Genomic DNA, 23,782 nt, shown 5'->3' with positions numbered 1-23,782 from the left:
GAAAAGCACCTTGGGGTCCTGAAATTCTCTCTTCTTCATAGCTTCTCTAATATGGTTTCCTTTCTTGTTCTCCATGGGGGAATTGAGAGCACCAGATCTGAATGAATTTCCTGGGTCTGCTTTGAGGTAAGTTGGTAAAGCATTGAGAAGAGCCTAACTCACATGACCTGAGTTTAATTTCTGGCTCCATCATATAGAAGCTCAATGATTTTCTTTGCTTCATTTATTTTTTGTTGATGTGATCACTACTTGACACATGTTTTTATTTGTTTCTTCCACTAGAATATAAGCCTCATTTGGGCGTGGGGTTTGTTTGTCTTTTTGAATTGTATTTCCATTGCTTAGCACACAGCCTGGCACATTGTCATTAATATTTATTGCATTAGGATTGTTTCTTTTTTCTTCTTTTGCTATCCTAAGTAACTCTGAACTGAGCATCTTCAAATTTTCATTATGTGTAACTGATGTGGAATCTTCTTTCGAGTTATTTCACAAGATACATCATAAGTGCAATTGTTAAGTCAAAGTTGTAACTATTTTTTGACTCGATATATATCAATAAGTTGCTTTCTAGGATGTCCCGCAAGTTATCAGAGTCCCCATAAATATATTTGTAGTTTTTAACTTTACTAATTTAATAGGCATAAAATGGTAGTAATTAATTAATTTCAATTTCTTTGATAAAGTTTCTATACTTCCTGTAATGTACCCTTAATCCATCATAGAGGAGGAGGTAAAGTATTACTTCCTATTAAAGAAAAACTGTGGGTTAAGGGTGAAGTCGAATCCGTCCTCTGTATGCTGACACCAAATTAAATCTCAGAGACAGAGTTTTGGGTGAAGTAGAAAAGAATAGCTTTATTGTTTTGCCAGGCAAAGGGGGCCATAGCAGGCTAATGTCCTCAAAACTGTGTGACCCACCCTGGAGGAGGTAGTGAGGAGTTTTATAGTAATTGTTCAAAGAGGGAATGATCAGTTCGTGAACATTCTTCTGATTGGTTGGTGGTGAGGTAAGTGGGAGTCAGCATCATCAACCTTCAGGTTCCAGCCGGTCTGGGGTCTACTTGCTTGCAGGCAGCATTCCTTCATATATTACCCGTTAATTTCTCCCACGCGGTGGGGCTTTCAGTCTGTGCAAAACAGCTCAAAGATACTGCTGTGTGTATCCCTTGATGAGGAGTCAGGACCTTGCCCCAAGGCTGCACTATGGTTTTTCTTGACTGTTTGTTTCCCCCTGGTCTGGCATCCCCTCCCTTCTCTAATTAGCAACTTCTTGAATCTGCCCGTTGGAACTCAGGGAAGGTCATGGAGGCTGAATGAAGCCTATTTCCTGTAATCAGAGAATTGGGGGACACAGAAAGGCTTTTGTGCCCAGGAGCCCCCCAGGGCGCTGCTCAGTCTCAAGGGGAAAAATAAAACAAGTGGGTACTTATTTATGCCATTTTCTCATTTTTCTTTCACGTATCTCGTCTTTTTCTTGAAGCCTGCGTATGAAGAAATTTTGATGATTTTTCTTTTCACCCCTAAATCATGCCTCTCTTCAGGTCCCTAGCCAGTTCTAGAGACTTTAACATTTTCCAAAAAAGAAAAGGGCTAGAGAGGTTTCTAGAGAAGATAGAAGAACCTGACTGAGGACCAGAGGTTTGGAAGTAAAGCATCTGAGCGTGTTGGTGCGTCTGCAGGGGTGCCCTGCTGGTGGGAAGCTAGGCTGAAGGGAACCTGTGGCAGTTCTGCTGGGACACAGGAGCGTAACCAAACACAGTGTTATAGTCCGTTCTTTGTACCAACCTTTTCCCCATCTCTTCCACCTCCTGTATTCATTTCTCCAATCTCACATCCACCTTCACGTGGGAGTAAGGGGTGGAGGTGAGGAAATAATCTTGTCCAAAGGTACATGTGTGTTTGCAACCTCCCTTATCCATGAAAATATTTTATGCTATTGAGAAAATCTCTTGAAATGGCTTTTTTAAAAGGAAGATAATTTATGTAGCTCGTCTATTCATTTTTAAGTCCAGAGGTGTGATTAACATCTTTATCAGTATACAGTTTTTGTAAAAATTTAATACTGCCTGTTAGAAATGGTCAGGACACAATTGGAGAGTTTAGACAACTTTGCTATTGGTTGGCACAGACCATATTAAAGCAACGATGATCCCATGACAGAGAAGTTTTTTTTGATTTGTATTCAATTGAAAGAAACAGAGACTTGAATGAACAAACAAACAAACAAACAAACAAAACCATTGATTTAACAGACATTTAAGCCAAAGCCTTATTTTTATGTCTGGTAGTCAACCACTTAGGGCTGGTGTAGCAGCTTTGCAAAGCCATCTGGTACTCAGGATACTTCTTTTTTTCCACTTAGTCACACATAGGGTGTGCTTGTCACCTTATGGCCACAAAATGGCTCTTCCAATTCCATGTTAGTGTCCTATTCAAAGCAGTAGAAGTGGATGGGCAAAGGGCTTGTCTGTGCCTCCCCTTCCACTCCTTCACAAGCTTTGCTGTGAGATCTTCCCCACAACTTTTGCTGAGTTAGCACTCTGTCATGTGGCTCTCCTTATGCATCAGGGAGGCTGAGGAAGGTGGGAGCTGTTTTGTAGTGTTTTTCTCTCTCTTTGCTTGCTTGTAAACTGGACACATTGAGACCACATGGGATAATTTTAGAAAGGAAGAGTGAAGATTTAACACTGAGTAACATTCAGTAACATTGAGCTGCCTCAGAAACTGAACACTCTGCCTTCAGAAATGTGAATTTGTCAGCCATGTGGTGTTCATCACTGTGGAGGTTTGAGTGAGAGGGAATCACTGGGTTTAGAATAAACATTAAAAAGCAGCAAGAGTTCAGGTGATGAAAATGTTTTGATTATAAACAGCGGGGATGCTTACACATCATTGCGAATGTATTTAATGCTACTAAATTGTAGACTTACAAATGGTTAAAATGATAGATATTATGTCATATATATTTTATCACCGTAAAAATATGCAACAAGAGTGATAACCGTTAGACTGGGGGAGAGTTGTAAACTTCTCTGGGTAAGAAGGAAGTAGAGGACCTAAAATGTAATAAGATGTGGTTCTTTGTCTGGGGTGGATTAACCGTGGTAGTAGGGGTGAAATACTCTGAGGGAGAGTAAACAAAGATTCCCTCTGACCATCCATGGTCCCCTTCTGTCCCTCTTTTAAAGGACTGACTAGTACCATTGCCTTCTTTGATGTCTGCTGTGGCCTACAGGCTCACCCCTCCTGCTCTAAGGAGTCATCTTGCCAAATGTGTCAAGCAGATTCTTCCCACTCACATCTGCAGGAAACCTGGCATACAGTCAGTATTGATAGGAAAAGTAGAGGCTTTTGGGGTTGGAATTGCTTGAAGTGTTAAGTTTTTGATGACTTTCTTTCATCTAAATTACAAATTATCTCCCAGTTTCAACCTCGGGCACACTGCTTTCTTCCCCCGCCCCCTCCTTTTATTATTTATTTATTTGTTTGTTTATTTATTTATGTTTAACATCTTTATTGGAGTATAATTGCTTTACAAATGTGTGTTAGTTTCTGCTTTATAACAAAGTGAATCAGCTACACCTATACATTTATCCCCATATCTCCTCCCTCTTGCGTCTCCCTCTCACCCTCCCTATCCCACTCCTCTATGTGGTCACAAAGCACCAAGCTGATCCCCCTGTGCTGTGCGGCTGCTTCCCACTAGCTATCTATTTTACATTTGGTAGTGTATATATTGTGACTTCCCATTTGCTTCAAAGTAAAAACCAGAGGCCAGACAGTGGCTTATCAGTAGGGCCACCAAATATCCGGGTTTGCCTACTTTAAGATTATTGCCCCAGTGTAATTATTAGTAACACCTCTTTTATCCTTACATGAATTCCAACCTGGACAATAAATTATATGGCCCTTCTACCTGTAAGGCCCTACATGATCTGTCTACCCCTCTCTCAACATACTTCTCTGACCTCACCTTGTATTATCTCCCTGCTTCTTGCTCTGCTGTGATCACTATGGGCTCCTCAGAGATTCTTGAATTCATGCGTGTGCTACTGCTCTAGAACCTTCACATGAGTTTTCTCTTTATGGAATGCTCTTCCCCAGATATCTGCATAATCAACTCCTTCAGGTCTTTGCTTAAATTTTACCTTCTCAAGGAGACATAGACTGCCCACCCAATTGAAAATTGCCATCACTCACTTCCCCTGCATCCCTGACCCCCTTTATTCTGCCCTGGCATTTCTTATACTTATAAGTATACTATCTCACTTACATATATTTGATATTTATACTATCTCACTTACATATCTATTATGTTTATTGCTCCTCTCTCCAGCTAGACTATGAACTTCTCCAGGTCAGGGACCTTGTCTTTTTTGTTCTACCATGTAGTAGAAGAGCCCAGAATGCCTCACACATAATAGACACTCCATATATGTTTGTTGAATGAGAGAAACAATAAGTGAAAAGTTACGTGATCTGTGGCCCATTTCCTCAAAATATTGCAGGGTGACTGGCTAGCTATAAAGAGCCATGGTGTTAATAGCTCATGGTTTTACGACTCATTCGTTTATTCCTAAACTAGATATTTTTCGTTTTTATTTCCCAAAGTAGTATTGGAACTTTGTGTGGCATAGGATTTGACCATCTTATTACAAATCAGTTTAGGGGCAATTTGGAAGACAGGTAGGTCTTCAGGATCCTTAGAAATAATCCCACAGAAGCAACTATCTGTTTTATCTAAGAGAAAGGCTAATCCTGCAGTAATGGTTCTAAAAGTTAAAAGGAATTGACATTGGCACAATACTCTGTACTTTATAGAGCTCTCTCAATCTTACTATTTTATTTAATTCCAGACCAGTCTTGGGCTTCTCCATTCATTGACTTTGTTTGACCCTCTTCTTATTCCCCCTTGAAGGTTTAATTAAGTTCAACCATATTCTGTCAACTGTTCTAGTTTCAGTGCAACCTTTTGTTATTATAACAAGAAATTATTCTCTCAAATTTAAAAAAAAACAACAAAAAAACCCCAAACCCCAACCACTCTCCTTTTTTTGACAGAGGGGAAACGCTCCTGTCACTGCTGTAGTTTCTTTCCATCTTCTCCTCATGAGCCTTTCAGATCTTCTGACATTCAGCCCATAATCTTCATCTTCGTATTCAACATTGACATTCAAATGCCCTGAATGATGCAGATCCTATATCCTACTTGGGGAAAGGTGAGAAACTTCATGAAACAAAAAGAACATGTAGGTTTTCTCTGTTAGCTCTGCTTAATATATAAGAAAATTCAGGATGAGATAGGGCTATCTGTTACCAACTGTGGGAGGAAATACTAGCCAGAATAGATTTCATGTCAAACCCCCATTGTTTAATTGGGTTCCAGAATAGCTCCTTCGCATCCTCTTGGTGTTGGTGTGGGCGAATTTGGGAGAGGGAGATGATTGGTAAGGAATTGAAAGCTACACCTAGAATTTCCTTTCATGTTTTAGATCTGATCTTCAGGGAAGGTGTTCTTGCCTCTTTGCAGCCAAGAGAAGAAAAATATCTGTACAGCAACCGAAAGAGGATGGTTTAAGAGCGAGTTCATCTTCTCTCGCATTTCAATCAGTGGTAGACACTAACTCAGGACTCTAGAAAATGATTGGTCCAGCCACCTTACTCATCTATGCCCGTCCCAGAACCACGAAGTTATGAATTGAGGACTAAGCAAACATACCTCCATCTTATCTTCTCCAATTCTAAACTTGATGAGGTAGATAGATGACTCTCTCTCCAGATTGACCCGGGCAAGCTTTGCTGCAGTGACTGACAGTCTCTCTGAGATGAACACTAAGCTGATGATTATCATAAGCCCAGCACAGTAGACAGAGAAAATAAAACATGGTAAAACTGTGAGCATATGTGATATTACCCAGCTAACATATGATGAAAGTGAGTATACTCCCTGTGCTACATGTGGATGAGACAGCCTACAACAGCTGGAGTACACTTTGGCCTGGGGGGAGGGTAGGTCTGGAAACCAAGTGGAGCTAGATCCAATGACAGTGATCTCATCCATGGGCAGTGCCCTTTAGATTTTATGAAGATTTTCAGTTCAGTTATCTCACTTGAGCATAGGTCATAGAGCAGATGTTAATAGCCTGGTGTTACAGATAGGACTCAGATCCAGACGGGTTAGGGAGCTCATGCAAGGCCACAGAGCCAAGAACCAGGTCATTGACTTTGGCCCCCTCTTCGCTAAGCATGCTGCCTCCTCTATGGCTAGAAGGTATGAAGAAGAATGCATGTATCCTGATTCACTGTTGTAGAGGAATATTCTGGACTGATCTAGAGTTTAGGCATAAACACAAGCTTAGCTTCAGGAAGGGTCTTATAGTCACATTTCTACTTATCCCTGCTTTCCCCTTTTGTAATAGGAACATGCAGGATTTTATCAAGTTATCTGTAGCCTGAGTGTCACTCTCCTTCCTAATTCACATATTCCTTCTTTCCTTCCTCCCTATTTCCCTTTTCTTCTTCCCTCCCTCAAACATTCATTAAGTATATTCTATGTATTAGGCACTACCTAATACATAAAAATCAGGAAAACAATGATTAAAATATTATTCTTTGTTTCAAGAAATATGTGGTTTATAACGGGAAACAGATTAAAAAACAAATGCAGTAGAGACAAAGAGTGGTGGCCCAGAGGTGAGAATGTTTTATGGGGGGAAGATGTGGGAAGGTTTGGAAAGGCTTCATGAACATGGAGAGTCAAATGAGTGGGGTCTGGATGGGTGAGCTGGAGTATCTCAGACATTTTAAGGTAGAGAAAGGACAGTCCATGTTTCTGTAAAGAGTTTACCTATAGTGATGAATTCTGACTTTTACTAGGTTTTATCTACGAATTCACTTTTTATGTATTGTGGACATGTCCTAAGGGTTCATAATTTGATGGCAGAGTGTAGGTCCCTGGTTGAAGCATAGACGATTTCCAAGGTAGAAGCCAAAATAAATGGCTAAGACTAGAAGTAAGAATTACACTCTGCTCTTGTTTTATATCCCCAAAGAAGGAAATTATTAAGGCCAATGTGTAAATGTAAACACTGGTGGGAGTATCACTTGAAGCCAGTGTACTCCTTGACATTTCTTAAATCAGTCTCCCTTAGTTCAACCTAACCTTGTTACTAAGGTTGTGCTTACCTGTTGCCAGGTTAGAATTCTACTTTAGACACACAAGGGTAAGATTAAGTGATCCTTTGGCTTTTCTAAGGAACATGGGAGTATCCCAGAGCTGTAGGAAGTCCTTTACTAAGGAAAGTCAGTGTAGGACATGCCAGTGAGGACCTAGTGCACCAGGAAGGTGTAGTTGTGTCCCTGCTCTTGATTCAAGCATGTGATATGAAGAAAGAAAAGTTGTTAATATAATCAGACACAGAGTGATATGGTAGGTCTATGGGAGAAAAAAAACAAAACAAAACAGGTCTATGAAAACCTTGTGGAACATGGTTGTTAGCTGTACATTATAGAGGTGAGTCAGAGTTTCAGATCCTAGGTATTTCACTTACATCAGCTTTCACCTTTATTTCATTGTATCCATCTAGTCCTATCGCCACTCCTATAGGAACTTTTTTTCTCTGAATAATAAAATTTGCACATTGTCTTCTGACCACACCTTCATGTCTCTCTGTCCTTCCAGTTCTATCACCCAGTTGTCCCTGCCCTTTGTCTCCTTCTGCTTTATCTGGATCTCCAGTTTTGGACCTATTTTCTCAGTGCCTATTTGCCCCACCTGTCTTCACTGATTTTTCTATGAAACTTGAATTGCATGGCCTAGAACTTCTATAACTCCTCCCCTTATCCTTAATTCTATTGCTCAACCATCCTCTGCTGCAAAATCCTAGCTGTCTGCCTTTTTTGAACCTACTTTGGGGTTACTGAGCACTGGTGAAAAAAAAAATCACATAACATGAAGCTTGTGTCATTATATATAGTTTTTAAATTAATTTTTATTGGAGTATAATTGCTTAACAATGTTGTGTTAGTTTCTACTGTACAGCAAAATGAATCTGCCATACATATACATATATCCCCTCCCTTTTGGACTTCCTTTCCATTCAGGTCACCACAGAGCATTGAATAGAGTTCCCTGTGCTATACAGTATGTTCTCATTAGTTATCTTTTTTTTTTTTTTTTTGCGGTACGCAGGTCTCTCACTGTTGTGGTCTCTCCCGTTGCAGAGCACAGGCTCCGGATGCCCAGGCTCAGTGGCCATGGCTCATGGGCCCAGCCGCTCCACGGCATGTGGGATACTCCCGGACCGGGGCACGAACCCGTGTCCCCTGCATCGGCAGGTGGACTCTCAACCACTGCGCCACCAGGGAAGCCCTAGTTATCTATTTTATACGTAGTATCAATAGTATATATTTAAGATTCCCGAACTCAGCTGGGTTTTCACTTCTCAGCAAACTGAAGTAGCCTCTCCTCATTATGCCATTGTTTTCCTCCATAGTGTGTGTCACAAACAGAAATTATTTGGGGAGTGTATTTGTTTATTGATTGTCTTCCTCCACTGAGGCTCTGTGAAAATGAGCCTTTGTTTATATTATATGCTCCTCTACTCCCAGTGCCTGGTGCATGATAGATGCTTGTTAAACAAATGAACAAGCCTCAGCTTGGATGTCACTATCTCTAGGAATTATTCCAGAATCCCTGTCTCCTATCAAGTCTGAGTTAGGGATTTTTCCCTTAGCATCCTGTTTCTCTGTCATAGCATTTTCTGTGCCATATTCCCATTGCCTGTTTACTTACCTTTATCTTTCTCTGCATCAGCACCCTCCAGTAGGACTTTTCACAAGGCTGGGAATATTCTATATCTGTGCTGTCCAATGCAGTAGCTACTAGGCATACATGATTATTGAACATTTAAAAAGTAGCTAGGGACTTCCCTGGCAGTCCAGAGGTTATGACTCTGTGCTTTCGCTGCTGAGGGCCTGAGTTCAATCCCTGGTCAGGGAACTAAGATCCCACAAACCGTGCAGCATGGCAAAAAAAAAAAAAAAAAAAAAAAAAAAAGGCTAGTGTGACTGAGAAAATACACTTTTATTTGATTTTAATTAATTTTAAATTTAAATAGCCACACATTGTTCATGGTAACCATGTTGGAGAGCACATGCAACTCTAAATTTTAAGCTCTGTGAGGTGAGGGACTGTATCTGTCTGGTTTTCTGTTGTATTTTTCAGGGCCAACACAGTGCCTGGCATATGACAGGCATCCAATAAAAAAGGCATATAATCCGTAGATTTTGTGTCGCTTAGAGGTTGATGCCTTCTATGGTGAGAGGGAGGTGGAATGTGAGAAAATTCTGTCTCAAAAAAGGTTGGTTATTTGTGCTGATGATTTTAAGAGATTAAGTTCTTATTATTGTGTATGTGAAAGGTCTTCAAATGTAAGCTAGCAATAGTGGCTAGGCTTCAGGTAGCTGAATTTGTGATAGAAATGCTTCTTCTGTCTCAGCTCTCAACTATGTCATAGAAATTTTTTAAAATGTGTTTTCATAAATTGTCTGAAGGTCTACAAAATCAGAAAAATGAAGGGGACCCCTCCTGGGAATGAAAGAATACCTCAGGATGAAGTGATTATTTCTTTTATTTCTCTTTTATGGATGAGTGGTTGTAGCGCCTGCGATTATTGAGATAAGAGAATTGATTTGCCAGTTTAGTGATGTGAGCTAACACTTAGTTTGTGCCACATAACAAGCACTAATCTAAGTGTTTTCTATGCGTTGATTTATGTGATTCTCAAGTACTACTATTATCTCCACTTTAGAGATAAGAAAATTAAAGCATAAGATTAGTGACTTGCCCAGTGTTACTCAGTTCAGTGGGGAAAGGAGGATTTGAACCCAGGCACTCTGGTTCAAAATCCACTTTCACTTGTATTGTCTCTTGTATAATCACTTGTGTCTCTCTATACTTCTCATAACTCTAAACAGGTTTGCTATGGCTGTGAAATTTGTGTGTGCATGTGTGGTGAGTGTTTCCTGAAGAAGGTAGTTCTGTGTTGCAGGCTGGGACGTGAGGGGACTGGAATGTACAAGGCCTGGGGTGATGTAACCATTGGCTAGTAGAAAAGAATTCACCTCGGGATTAGAAGCCACTGTGTTCTCACTTATGGAGTTTTGGGAAATGTTACTCACCTCATTTGGTTATTAAAATTACATATACTATGTATTTGAAAGGGCTTTATAAAGTGTAAAAGGCTCCATCAGGGTGGATACCTAAGAATATAAAACATTGGCACAGTGACTTTTAAGGAATGCCAGATCTCAGAGATAACACAGCTACAGGACTTAGTGCTTTGCCTAAGATTTGGGGAGAATTCTCACTTTTCTATATCCTGCAGTTCAAGGGTTCATCCTCTTGGAGGGTGAAAGAGAGGCCTGAGGGCTTTCTTGCAATTTCGGATTTTCTGTGTCTTAGAGTTGCTTCAATCCCAGAACAACCTAATGTCTTGGAAATCACCCAGATCATAAGCAGGAAAGGGATTAAAGGATGAAGGGAAGTGGCGGTGGTGGTGGTGGTGGTGGTGTGTGTGTGTATATGGCTAAAGGCCAATGCAGTCCCCTTGTAGCCCCTCCAGGAGACAAAATCTTCAAGCAGCCCATTTATATATACCTCTGCTCTCATGGCTGGTAACACCTACAAAGAGTTACATGCATTCTTGGCTGGTTCCAGCTCCGACTCTTTAGTGAGTAGCACTCTGTCGCCATGGTCTGTCTGCCTGAGAGTACCACTTGCGGTTCTGGCTGTGATCATTCTTCAAGGAGGCACTAGTAGGTCATAGAAGTCAGAAAAAGTTTAGAGAAGTTGCCTTAGGAAGCCATAGTTTAAAAATGTCTCTTAAAGCTGGAAAAGGAGACTGTGGATAAGTAGCATCAAAAGCCATTAAAATTTTTTGAAATAAAAATAAATGGCAATTTAGTTATTAGATCCTAGATTATTATTTCCCTGATATACATGGCACAACTGAACACTGATTAAGCTCATACCATTCATTAGCCATTGCAATAGGTCATACTGACATATTATCCTATTTCTCTTCACAACATCCCTGCAAGGGGGACATTATATCTTTATTTGGCAGGTAGGACTCAGAGAGGCTAAGTAACATGCCGAAGGTCATTGGCTAGTGAATGAGAGAAGCCAAGAAATGAAGATGTGAAAAAATTTTAAAGTTCCTGCCCTTTCCACTACACCAAGTTGCCTCTCTTAAATCTCAAATGAGAAGGTGTGGGTGGGGACTAAAATTAAAAACTAGTTAAAGGAGGGCCTTTTCAGTGAGTAGTAACACTGTGGATGGATATCATCACAGCTGTACATTAGTTTCAAAAGAAAGCTTATCAGGAACCAGCCCTCTTTCCTTTGGTAGAAGAGCCTTCTTAGAGTCCAGACCTACTCTACCAAGACACATTACAATCTGTTTTATTTTAACAGGGGAGACTTTATAAAAGTGGGCTGGTGTGATATGATGGCTCAATTTTATTGAGATTTAATAAATTAGATGCTAGTCCAATTCCATATGCTCTGCAAATTCTTCTCAATTTAGTCCCCTCCTATCATCATAATAACTTTGACTTGAAAATGAACACCTATGGTCATCAGTATAAAGTACAAATTGAAGTGGTAATGTTTCCCTTTTCAGTGTTCCTACCTCCTTCATAGGGAATTCTTGGTAGTATACAATGTACTATATGCCAATTAAGTTATTTAAATTTTAAATGCTTCTAGCCATTATAGATTTCCAGGCATCCATTACGATATTTTAAGTGTAGCTCTTTCCACTTCAAAGCAAGCGTGGTACCTTAAAGATCTCAAGTTACATACACTTTCAATATTAGACAGAGTAAACTAGGTACCTTTCAACATAGGCTGTAAAGGAGGAAGACAAAGAAAGGTGCAGAAGAGGAAGACAAAGAAAGGTGCAGAATATAGTAGAGAGTATTCTAGAGAACTTAGCTGGGAAAATTGAGATCACCAAGGAAGCTGTCATGTAAACAAAGAAGCCCTGTAGGCTGTGATGGCAGACTCTGGGCATGGGTGCTTCTTCCCTCTCTCTTCCCAAGCTCTTGGCACAGACAGAGTTCACTGCTCAGCTGCATTCTCAGAAAGTGTCTCAAAACAGAGCTCATGCAGCCACCACCAACTGATCGGAGTTGACATTCATAATGAGCACTATTCTCCATCCAACCTCTTTGTTTTTTCCTGCCTTGAGGGAAGGATTGAATTATTTTATAAATCCCTTAGGATACAGAGGAAAAGAGAGAGGGCAGATTCAGAGTTTTCTGCTCTCTGACATAGATTGACTAAATGATGGTTGATTATAAAACATGTATAACAAAGTACTACTCTTTCCATTTTTTTATTATCTCATAGCCAGCAAGGAAATTGATCTGAAAGGATTTTCCCAGAAGTGTCAGGAGTGCTTGCCTCTATGGGGTTATGAGTATTTTTTTTTTTTGTCTACTTTTTTGGGCTACATTTTCTGATTTTCAGTAATGATTTAAATTGTTCTGTCACAGCAACAAAAGAAAAATAAACCGAGCTTAGTGAAAGAAATAGTAAAATATATATTTTTTGATAGTCAGGTTGTTTTATCTTTTTTGCTAGCACAAGCAGCCTAGAATGAGAATAACACTGAAAATACATTAGACACACAAAATGAAAAGGAAGAACAAAATCCTCAATTTTGGAAAAATTATTTTAAAAATGTAAACCATCTTAAATAATTGTAAAAGAGCTTCATGGTATGCCAAGTTACCCATACTAAAAAAAGAAAAAAAAAACCTCACTGAGAATATTTGATGTCTTAAAATTGTTAACTACTGCATAGATACACAAAATAATATTTATAAGCACATGTTTAAGATGCAGATGTATAAAAGCACACCAAATACCTGTGTACCCACCACCCAATTAATTTATGAAATAGAATATGATCATTAGCTCCAAAGCCCCATGTGCCTCTCCAGTCCCATTCACTTCCCACTCCCCTGAAGTAACTACTTTTCTGAATTTGGAGGTTTTATCCCTTTGCTTTTCTTTTAAGTTTTGTATCAGTAAACAATATATTGTTTAATTTGTACATTTTATACCTTAAATACATGAAATCATATGTATATTCTGCAACTTGCTAAGATTCATTCACATTATTGTTTTAACTGTAGTTCACTTTTGCAGTTGTGTAATTTTCCACTACATGAATATACCACAATTTATTTGTCCATTTTATTGTTGGTCACTTTATTATTTTATTAAATAAATTTATTTATTTATTTTTGGCTGTGTTGGGTCTTCGTTGCTGCACGCGGGCTTTCTCTAGTTGCAGCGAGCAGGGGTTACTCTTCATTGTGGTACACGGACTTCTCATTGCAGTGGCTTCTCTTGTTGCAGAACACGGGCTGTAGGCGCGTGGGCTTCAGTAGTTGTGGCACATGGGCCCAGTAGTTGTGGCTCGCGGGCTCTAGAGCACAGGCTCAGTAGCTGTGGTGCATGGGCTTAGTTGCTCCATGGCATGTGGGATCTTCCTGGACCAGGGCTCGAACCTGTGTTCCCTGAATTGGCGGGCGGATTCTTAACCACTGAGCCACCAGGGAAGCCCCTGGTTGGTCACTTTTTATTTCTTTATTTTTTTTTTTTGTTTGTTTGTTTTTTTTTGTTTTTTTTTTTTTGCTTTAACAGGGCTGCTAAGAAGTTTTTCTAGCATGGGGAGTGCTGTATCATAGGATATGTGTATCTTCAAAATTAATTGATAATGCCACATTATGATCCAAACAATTTATACTTCTTTATACTTCTGCAGTGGATAAGACTACTTTCTGGGGGACTTTCCTGGCAGCCCAGTGGTTAAGACTCGTGCTTCCAATGCAGGGGACATGGGTTTGATCCCTAGTCGGGGACTAAGAGTCCACATGCTGTGCGGCATGGCAAAAAAATTTTTAAAAAAATTAAAAAAGACTAATTTCCATTTATCCATGTCCTCACCAATATTTGGATTTGTCAAATTTTAATACTTGCTTTTCTGGTGGTGGTTAAGTGGCATCTCACTGTGGTTTAAATTTTCATTTCCCTGGTTACCATTGATGAGTTTAAGTGCCTTTTCACATATTAGTTTGCCAGTTGTGTTTCTTCACATGTAAAGTGCTGCTCTAATCTTCTGCTCATGTATCTATTGGGTTGTTTGTCTTTTTCTTATAGATTTATGGGACTTCTCTGTATATTCTGGATACTAAACCTCTGTCGGTTGTATGGGCCTTCACATATCTTCTCCCAATTTTTAGATTGTTTTTCCACTTTCTCTGATGTTTTAGTCAACAGAAGGTCCCAATTTTAATATAATTTATCTTATCAACTTTTCCTTCATGATTTTCATTCTGTACCCTTTACAACTCCTCTGTCATGAATTTATTGTTATATGTGTTCTTCTAAAAGTCTTATAGTATTTTCTTTCTCAGTTAAGTTTTCAATCCACTTGAAGGTGATTTATGTGTAATGTTTTTTCATTTCATATGGAACTATGAGAATGACTATTAATATAGTTCTTTCCTGTCAATTATACATTTGATGTTTTCATTCTATATTCCAAAACTTAAATTTATGAAAATTGATTTTGCAAATTTACTGTGCATATTTTTCTGGTCCTTTTAGGTTATTTGAGATATCTATTGTGTTAACCAATAGATATAAGCTTTCCCTTGAATCTTTGTGTTTTCAACAAATCTGGTGTTTGCTTCTGAGTGAATGATGACAAAGCTCCATCAGAACAGAATCCTGTGGCATGCCTCTCCAGATTGTTCTTCCAAGCTGAATTCTATTCACAAATCAAAACTCTAGAGATGTACCTTTTAAAGCAGCTACAAATCCACTAATCAATATCATCAACTTATTTTTTCTAGGTAATCTGTAGCAAGTATTAAATACATTCCCCAACTCCCCCCCGCCACCCCGCCACTGCAGAATATAATGTGTCCGGCTACATCCACTGACCCTCAGGAAATTCAGATGCCTTTTAATATTGTATAGCCAGGGAGATAAATTGAAATAATATGCTAGACCTTGTAGAATTATACATGCCATCACTAATACTCCCTTCCATTTGTAAATGTCATGGAGCTATGTGTGTGCATGTGTGTGTGTGAGTGTGTGTTAATGTCTTTCCAGTAATTTACTTATGCAGAAGCAGATTGGTATTTGGTTAAAATATTAGGCTCTAGAGAATAATTACCTGGAATCAAATTCTTACCCTCTACTTATACCTTTGTAACATCAGGCAAAGAACCCGTCCTCTTCACACCCTAGTGTCTCACTCTGAGCATAGACACTGTGATTGTTCCTATCCTTAGGTTGTGGTTGGGCCTGGAGAATACAGGGACATGAGGATACACTCTCCCCCTCTCAGCTGCCTGCATGGGGCAATGTTCCCACCCCTCCTCCGGCTTCACCATGTTTTACCCCTCCCCCAGAAGATTAGAGCTTCTGACTGCTTCAGTCTGATAATGTAAGGTGGGCAGAGAATGGGAGCCAGTCTCTAATCTGTATAATTGTGGGGCATGTTTGGTGGGGTTTAACTTATGCTCTGCCTAATTAGGGCTAAAACTGTTATATACTATCACAAACTCCAGATGAACATATATTCATGAAATTTGGGACTTATTGTATATATTATGTGGTAACTTACTGTTTTCAGATAACTAACGCAACAAGGTGAACCATTTCCTGCATCATATTCTTCAATACCATTCTTAGTTTTGTTCAGAAAATATTTTCATATTTTACTGTTAAAATTGCATTAGGATGAATAGCCATTTCTTTAAATCTGAGTTCACATCTTTGTTTCTTAAGGTAAATACCAGGAGGTGGATTGCTAGATGATAATTATTTGCTCTCTTTTGTGAAGAATCTTTAATTCACTATAAGGTCCAGACTGACCTAAGGATTTCACTTTTTAATCATTTCCTTCCTTAATTTGAATGAAAGAAATAGAACTATCTTTAGGGTATGTGTCTATGGACAAATCACCCTCATTGCTTCCTGTTACATTGCATAACTCAGGGATGCCATTCATTTTTTATTTTATGTGTCCTTGAAGCCGCTCCATGACAGAACACTTCTAGAGGTGACACCAGTTTAAATGGTCACTTCTTAAAGAGGACCTTTTCAACGGAGAGGGACAAAGCCAGTTTTGCTTTGGCAATTACTGGCATTTGATGAACATACACACAAACACACATACACACTGATATACACACACTTGCATATCATTTATTGTTACCTCTCTTATACTTCAGCCTCCTAAGTTATTTTCCAAATAAAAGGGCATCCGGAGAGGAAAACCTTGAGCTGGCTGCTTTGGTTCATGCCATCCAGATTGCTCCCAAAACAGAGATAATGAGGATACATGTAATGATTGTGTTTTTTTTTTCCATCTAAGATTGTGTCTTTATTGTTGTTCTTTTTTTTTAACATCTTTATTGGAGTATAATTGCTTTACAATGGTGTGTTAGTTTCTGCTGTATAATAAAGTGAATCAGCTATATGTATACATATATCCCCATATCTCCTCCTTCTTGCATCTCCCTCCCACCCGCCCTATCCCACCCCTCTAGGTGGTCACAAAGCACCGAGCTGATCTCCCTGTGCTATGCTGCTGCTTCCCACTAGCTATCTATTTTACATTTGGTAGTGTATATATGTCAATGCTCCTCTCTCAGTTCGTCCCAACTTATCTTCCCCCTCCCCATGTCCCCTCAAGTCCATTCTCTACGTCTGTGTCTTTATTCCTGTCCTGCCCCTAGGTTCTTCATAACCCCCCCTTTTTTTTTAGATTCCTATATATGTGCTAGCATACGGTATTTATTTTTCTCTTTCTGACTTACTTCAGTCTGTATGATAGACTCTAGGTCCATCCACCTCACTACAAATAACTCAATTTCATTTCTTTTTATGGCTGAGTAATATTCCATTGTATATACATTCCACATCTTCTTTATCCATTCATCTGTCGATGGACACTTAGGTTGCTTCCATGACCTGGCTATAGTAAACAGAGCTGCAATGAACACTGTGGTACATGACTGGTTTTTTGGGGGGTTTTTTTGTTTGTTTGTTTTTTGCAGTATGCAGGCCTCTCACTGTTGTGGCCTCTCCCATTGTGTAGCACAGGCTCCAGACGTGCAGGCTCAGTATCCATGGCTCACAGGCCCAGCTGCTCTGCGGCATGTGGGATCTTCCCGGACCGGGGCATGAACCCGTGCCCCCTGCATCGGCATGCGGACTCTCAACCACTGCACCACCAGGGAAGCCCTACATGACTGTTTTTGAATTATTGTTTTCTCAGGGTATATGCCCAGTAGTGGGATTGCTGGATCGTATGGTAGTTCTATTTTTAGTTTTTTAAGGAACCTCCATACTGTTCTCCATAGTGTCTGTATCAATTTACATTCCCACCAACAGTGCAAGAGGGTTCCCTTTTCTCCACAGCCTCTCCAGCATTTATTGTTTATAGATTTTTTGATGATGGCCATTCTGACTGGTGGGAGGTGATACCTCACTGTAGTTTTGATTTGCATTTCTCTAATGATTAGTGATGTAACGATTGTGTTTTGTAAGTATATAATTTTATTCATGGTGTCCACCCTCAGGCATATAGGATGGTCTTGTAACTTGTGAATCTTTAAGGCTCACAGGAGTTCCTCCTCTTCTTCCTAGATGGGAATAATGAAAAGGGACCCAGCCTATAATATAAAAAAAGGGAAGACAGAACCTGCCAAAGCATACCATGACAGAAGTGTCACTATGGACTGATTCTACCCTGGTTTTTTCAGGGGTCATAACAACACGTGGTAATAATTTGATTGAAGAAAAACTTTTCTGTCCTCTACACCTGTGGGATCAAGAATGCCTGAATATAGAAACTTTAACCTCTATCCCATCATTCTTTTCTCTAGCTGTGCTATTTAAGTTACTTTATCTTGTATTATTTTGTACTGTCTTCCTAAGTTCAACATTTCCTTAGTACCGTGCAAACTAAGTTTTATAAGTTTAACATTGGGATTGAGTTTTCTCATTTAACAGTCATTCATCTTTCCTGATGACTGTACCTTTATTCCCATGTCTCCATTCAAAGAAGAAACTAAAAGGGGAAGAAGGTCAATAGAAAGTTACTGAATAAGAGGGATTCCAGGAGGGATTTGAGCTTGAGTCTTTGAGAATGAGACACTTCATGCTAATGTGGATAATTAGAGTGAGCTTCTTCCTAGTGAAAAATTTTAGCAACAACTTAAAAGGGAACTTTACCCCAAAGGGGAATCAACAATTACTGTCCCAAGGTTTCCTAGAGTTGAACCATGCCTTACATATGTTTGATGCTGATACTGATGGAAAAGACCTGTATCCCTAATCACCATATCAAAACAGTAGATGAACAGCTCAAGGTCAAAATGAAAACAAACAAATAACCTTCAAACACAACCTTGTAGGAAAGATTGTAAGAGTTTTCACTATGAAGTTTTTTTTTTTTTTTTTTTTTTTGCGGTATGCGGGCCTCTCACTGTTGTGGCCTCTCCCATTGCGGAGCACAGCTCCGGACACGCAGGCTCAGAGGCCATGGCTCACGGGCCCAGCCGCTCTGCGGCATGTGGGATCTTCCTGGACCAGAGCACGAACCCGTGTCCCCTGCATCGGCAGGCGGACTCTCAACCACTGCCCCACCAGGGAAGCCCTACTATGAAGTTTTAAGGTAAAGTTTTGGACTTGGTCTGAAGTGACCATAGAAAACATTTAATTACATCCTTTTATGTAGAGATTAAAAAACTGAAGGACAAGTAATTTAAGTGGCATGATGGCGATTACAAAGTTATGAAATGTGAAGTGGTCACATACTCTAGCAGCATATGAGGACTGATTGATTGATCCCCAATTCATATATGACTTTTACCTTCTGGTATGTTTCTGAACTTTATATCCATGTGCTTTTCTGATATATATCTTTACCCTGCACTCCTGCACCTTATTTAAGGTGACAGTATTTGTGAATATGATTCAAGTTAAGAGTTGAGCATTATCTTAGGTTGGTTGCCTGAGAAACAGACTCCAAGATTTGCCTGTGGGAGGCTTATTAGAGGATGCTCTTGGAAACACTTGAAAGGAGAGAGGGAAGCAGCTAGGGCAGAGGAAGAAGTTGAGCCGCGGTGCAATTGTAATGGGGATGCAGCCAATCCCTCTGTTACTTTAGAGTTGGGATGGCTTCCAGTGGTCTCTCACTGAGGCAGGAGGGCTGGAACTTTGAACCTGTCCATACGAGAATGTAACCTTGGGCAAGGCAGCTTCTTCAGCATTGAGCAATCCTAGGAGACAAACTCAGCTGTCAGCAGCCAATACTCCTGGAGGAATAAATGCTTTCCTTGTGGGGTTTGGGGATCTGGGTGGTGTTTTCCAGCCTCCAGTTCTGTTATTGTGATATTGTGATTCTGGCACCCAGGAAAATGTCCCTGAGTAGTCTTTTTTGGTCCAGGCTGGCACATAATTTAAAGAACTAAGCAGAGTGCCTTGTGTTTTGTTTTGCATTCAGCTACGCTGAGAGTAAAAGAATAGAACTAGGAAAAGAACTTCTTAAGGAAGAGCCAGATAGCGAGACTCAGTAAAGATGCCTGCATGTAGTGGAGCTGTACAAACAACCCCAAATTGCTACATCTTTAAGCAAGACATATGCTATATATTTACCTCCTGTTGATCCACGTGGTTTTTATCCTGCTGGTCACTGAGCTGTACCTCTTCATGTTGCCACCAGAGGGCAGTGCTTTATAATCTTTAAGAGCTTTGGCTCCAGCTTCACAAGGCTAAATTCAAACCCTATTACTGCTACTCATTAGTTATATGATTTGGGGCCAGTCACAAAACACCTCTAAGCCTCTATTTTCTCATCTATAAAGTGGGGGTAATAATCATGCTTACTTTGCACAGTTAGGATTATTAATTTAAACAATACTTGTATGTACCCAGGGCAGTGAGTGGCTCAGAGATAGCCCATCACCCAGGCCAGGAGTTTCTATGAAAACTTTGTCCTTCTCATATGTGTGACAATCCTTAGCCAGGATACTGTGTTATGTTTCAAGAAAAGACAAAGAAAGGAAGATGTAGTGAGTTGGATGATGGACTAAGATCAAGTGTGAGAATGGAGATAAGCTTAAAAATAGCTACTTTTAACCAACAATTTGTAGGGAAAAAAGCTGCAGCTGATATTTGGACACTATAGTTTCATTGAGGTTGGGGCTTGGTGGAGGGACATCATTACCTTTTTGGAAGCATATGCTTGGGGATATAATTAGGAAAACGAGTGTGAAGCTTTAGGTCATTTCCTTGACATTATGAAACAATAAACATCAGTCCCAACTGACTCATGAGGCTCCTAGTACCTGGTGCATCTTCATCCCATGATTCTAAGTCATGTACAATGGCCACATGGCCAGGAAGATGTAGGATCCAGGTGTCAGAGACACAACTTTTATGTCCCACATATACACATATCATTCCATTTGCCAGAGCCAATTCAATCACCCCAGAACCTCAGCTATGCCTGATAATGTCAAAATAACCCTATGCTTTTTCTATTCCTCCTCCCCATCTTTCTGCCTACTTGATGTCCCAATTAGGGTCACTCTCCTGGCTTATCACCAGTTGCATTAACTTTTTCTATCATTTTGTAATTTTCCATCATCCACTGTGGTAAATGAGAAGTAGGAAAGGAACAAGAGTAAATTGGAACATCTCCGATTATGCAGAAAACCTCAGGGGTCAAAGGACCACTTAGCACTGAAGAAATGTACCCAACTGTGCTACATGTCACTATTAAATTCAAAAACAGACTCTTGAGAATGAAGGGAAAGCCTGCAGTTGCTTTTCATAACACACAAATGGTTTGACAGGTTATTACCATTAAAAATTCATTAATAAATGATTAATATAAATGTTGGAATATAAATACCAAAATCACCATCCTGATCCCCTTGTTTTTGTCTTCAGGTGCCCTTCTGCAGTTCAGCACGAGGACAGTTCCCTCAGGCTGGCTTCCCATGGATATTGAAAGATTAACTTACTATCAGGTATGGTGATCATTTTTATTTTTTTATCACAACCTCACCTGACTACCATTATCCTTACCATCACCCCTGAATCAGCCTTGTTCCTAATATTGTCAGTATTTATGAAATTAACTAGATGTAGGGGTCAAGGAAGAGAGAAGAATTGGAGATGACTATGAGGTTTGGAGCCTAGGTCACTGGTAGGATTGTGGTTCCATTAACAGTAAAAGCAGAATCAGAAAGAGATGGTACTTAGGGGCCCAAGATAATCACTGATTTAGGATATGCTGAGTGTGAGTTTTTCATTATACATTTGGATAGAAATGACTTTTAGGGTAGCAGGTTTGTGGGGGATCTGGGCCCTTTGGGTTTGGAATTATTTTTTACACAAGTACATGAGAATCCCATATTTAATGAATGTGCATTGAAGTCTTACTAGATTCCAGTCCCAGTGTTGATTTTTTTCTTTTGTTTTTAAACAAGACAGATTCAGTTTCTACCCCTACAGAGTTTATATATCAGGGAAGAAGGCAGATATTAGGCCTTAAACAATATGATGAGAGTGATAATACGGATGATATTAATAATAACGCACAGTGTTTGCCAAGTGCTTTCTGTCTTTCAATTACTTTGCTTAGTGCCTTAAGTACTTGAACTTTTTAAATTTTCACAGCACCTGCATGGATTAGGCACTGTCGGTCTCCAGTGGGGTAAGAGACTTTCCCAAGCTTACACAGGAGGTGGAGTGGGAATTCTAACTTTGTGCAGAGCCAGAGCCCAGGCATTTCTTCACACAATGTCGATATATGGAAGTCCTGGGTTTTATGGGGATGGACAGTTGGAGTACTTAACCCAAATTTAGGCTGGGAGGACTTGAAAATAATTTTGGAGAAAATGAAATATAAAGAGAGATCTGGAGGTGAATAGGAATTAACCAAATGAAGGACGAGGGTGAAATGGAGGGCAGGTTTGGTCAGGGTAGCCTGAGCTTAGTCTATCGGGGCAGAGGGATGTGGGGAAAGGCCTGGCCACAGAGCATAATGGATAAGATGACCAGGAAGAGAACAGAAAGATGACCACACAACACGAACAAAGGGCCCGTGTTCACAAAGTAGGAAGAGGAGGAGGCACTGAGAATGTAGGGGAGAATATGATTTAGAATCTGGAAGAGCCTTAGGATCAACTCTCAGGCTTTTATTATTGCCTCGCTTGTGCTACATTTTTACCTACTGTCTGTTTCAGGTCATTGTGACTCAACGTAAACAGGGGAAACCAAACTAAAATTATGGAATGAGGGGTAAATGGAGGAAATGAATAATTACCTACTGACTGTTTCTAGAAGGGTTTGCTGGGTCTGAACCCCACCCTTCTTGAAACACTCTCTGTCTTGCCTTCCAGAACCGCGCCAGCTATTGTGTCTTTTCTATCCTGCTCTGGCCTTTCTTTGTAAGTCTCCCTTGCTGACTCTTCCTCTTCTGCCCAACCACTTCCTGTCTGAGCTCTCTGTGGCTCCAAGGCCCACACTGTCTTCGCTCAGCATATCCTGACGATCTCATCCTGTTCTACAGCATCAATTGCTGTCTGTATTCTGATACTGTCCATTTTATTATCTGCAGTTCTGACCTTTCATCTAAGCTCCAGGGTCATATATGCAATTAAATCTCCATTTACATCTCACAGGAACCTCAAACTCAACACTTCTAGCACTCAAACCACGTCTCTTCACCTGTCCTGATGTACTTCTCCTCCAGTGCTCATATTCTCTGTAATCACCCCATCACTCACCTATGTTCTTGAGCCAGAAATCCGTGAGTGATGAATGACTCCTATGTCTTTTGAATGGGTTTACAGCAGACATGTCATATTCGTCGTTGCCCAACATCTTTTAAATAATTCACATGTAACAATTCTCACCTACCAACTCAGAAGTCAGACTCTCAAGTTCTCTTGCAGCCCAGTTGGATACATGTGGCATAGGTTTGCCCTGTCACCTGCTTCCAAATGAGGCTTGATTTGGAAGTCCTCAGCAGGAGAACCAGGATGCACATGGGGCTTCCCTCTTGCTGATACAGCTGTTTTCAAAGATGTGTGGGTTTTAGGCGAATGCAGCAATCTAAAGGTCAACTTACTGATATGGAAGAGGCATTAGTACTGCAGATTTCGTGAATAAGGTGAAGTCAGGTCTTGACATCTTGTGTGCAGTGGCAGAAGCACTGAGCTTGCTCATTCAGAACAGTTTTGCTGCCTGGCTTGGAGTGTGTGAATATGGGCGGGGTAAGGAGGTGTGAGAAGCATGCGGCATTTTTTGTTTGTGTGAGTTTAGGCTTGATTTTGCTCTTTCAGCCTTCCCAATGATCTGAGAGGTTAATATCCTTTAAAAAAGCCCCTTCAGGGCTTCCCTGGTGGCGCAGTGGTTGAGAGTCCGCCTGCCGATGCAGGGGACGCGGGTTCGTGCCCCGGTCTGGGAAGATCCCACATGCCGCGGAGCGGCTGGGTCCGTGCGCCATGGCCGCTGAGCCTGCGCATCCGGAGCCTGTGCTCCGCAACGGGAGAGGCCACAGCAGTGAGAAGCCCGCGTACCGCAAAAAAAAAAAAAAAAAAAAAAAAGCCCCTTCAATTCATTAAATCATCACATTGTACAACAAATTGAAAAAAAAGA

Source organism: Mesoplodon mirus, assembly GCF_964341445.2.
Source record: "Mesoplodon mirus genome assembly, chromosome: 3".
NCBI classification, from domain to species: Eukaryota; Metazoa; Chordata; class Mammalia; order Artiodactyla; family Ziphiidae; genus Mesoplodon; species Mesoplodon mirus.
This window is presented reverse-complemented; position numbering follows the sequence as displayed.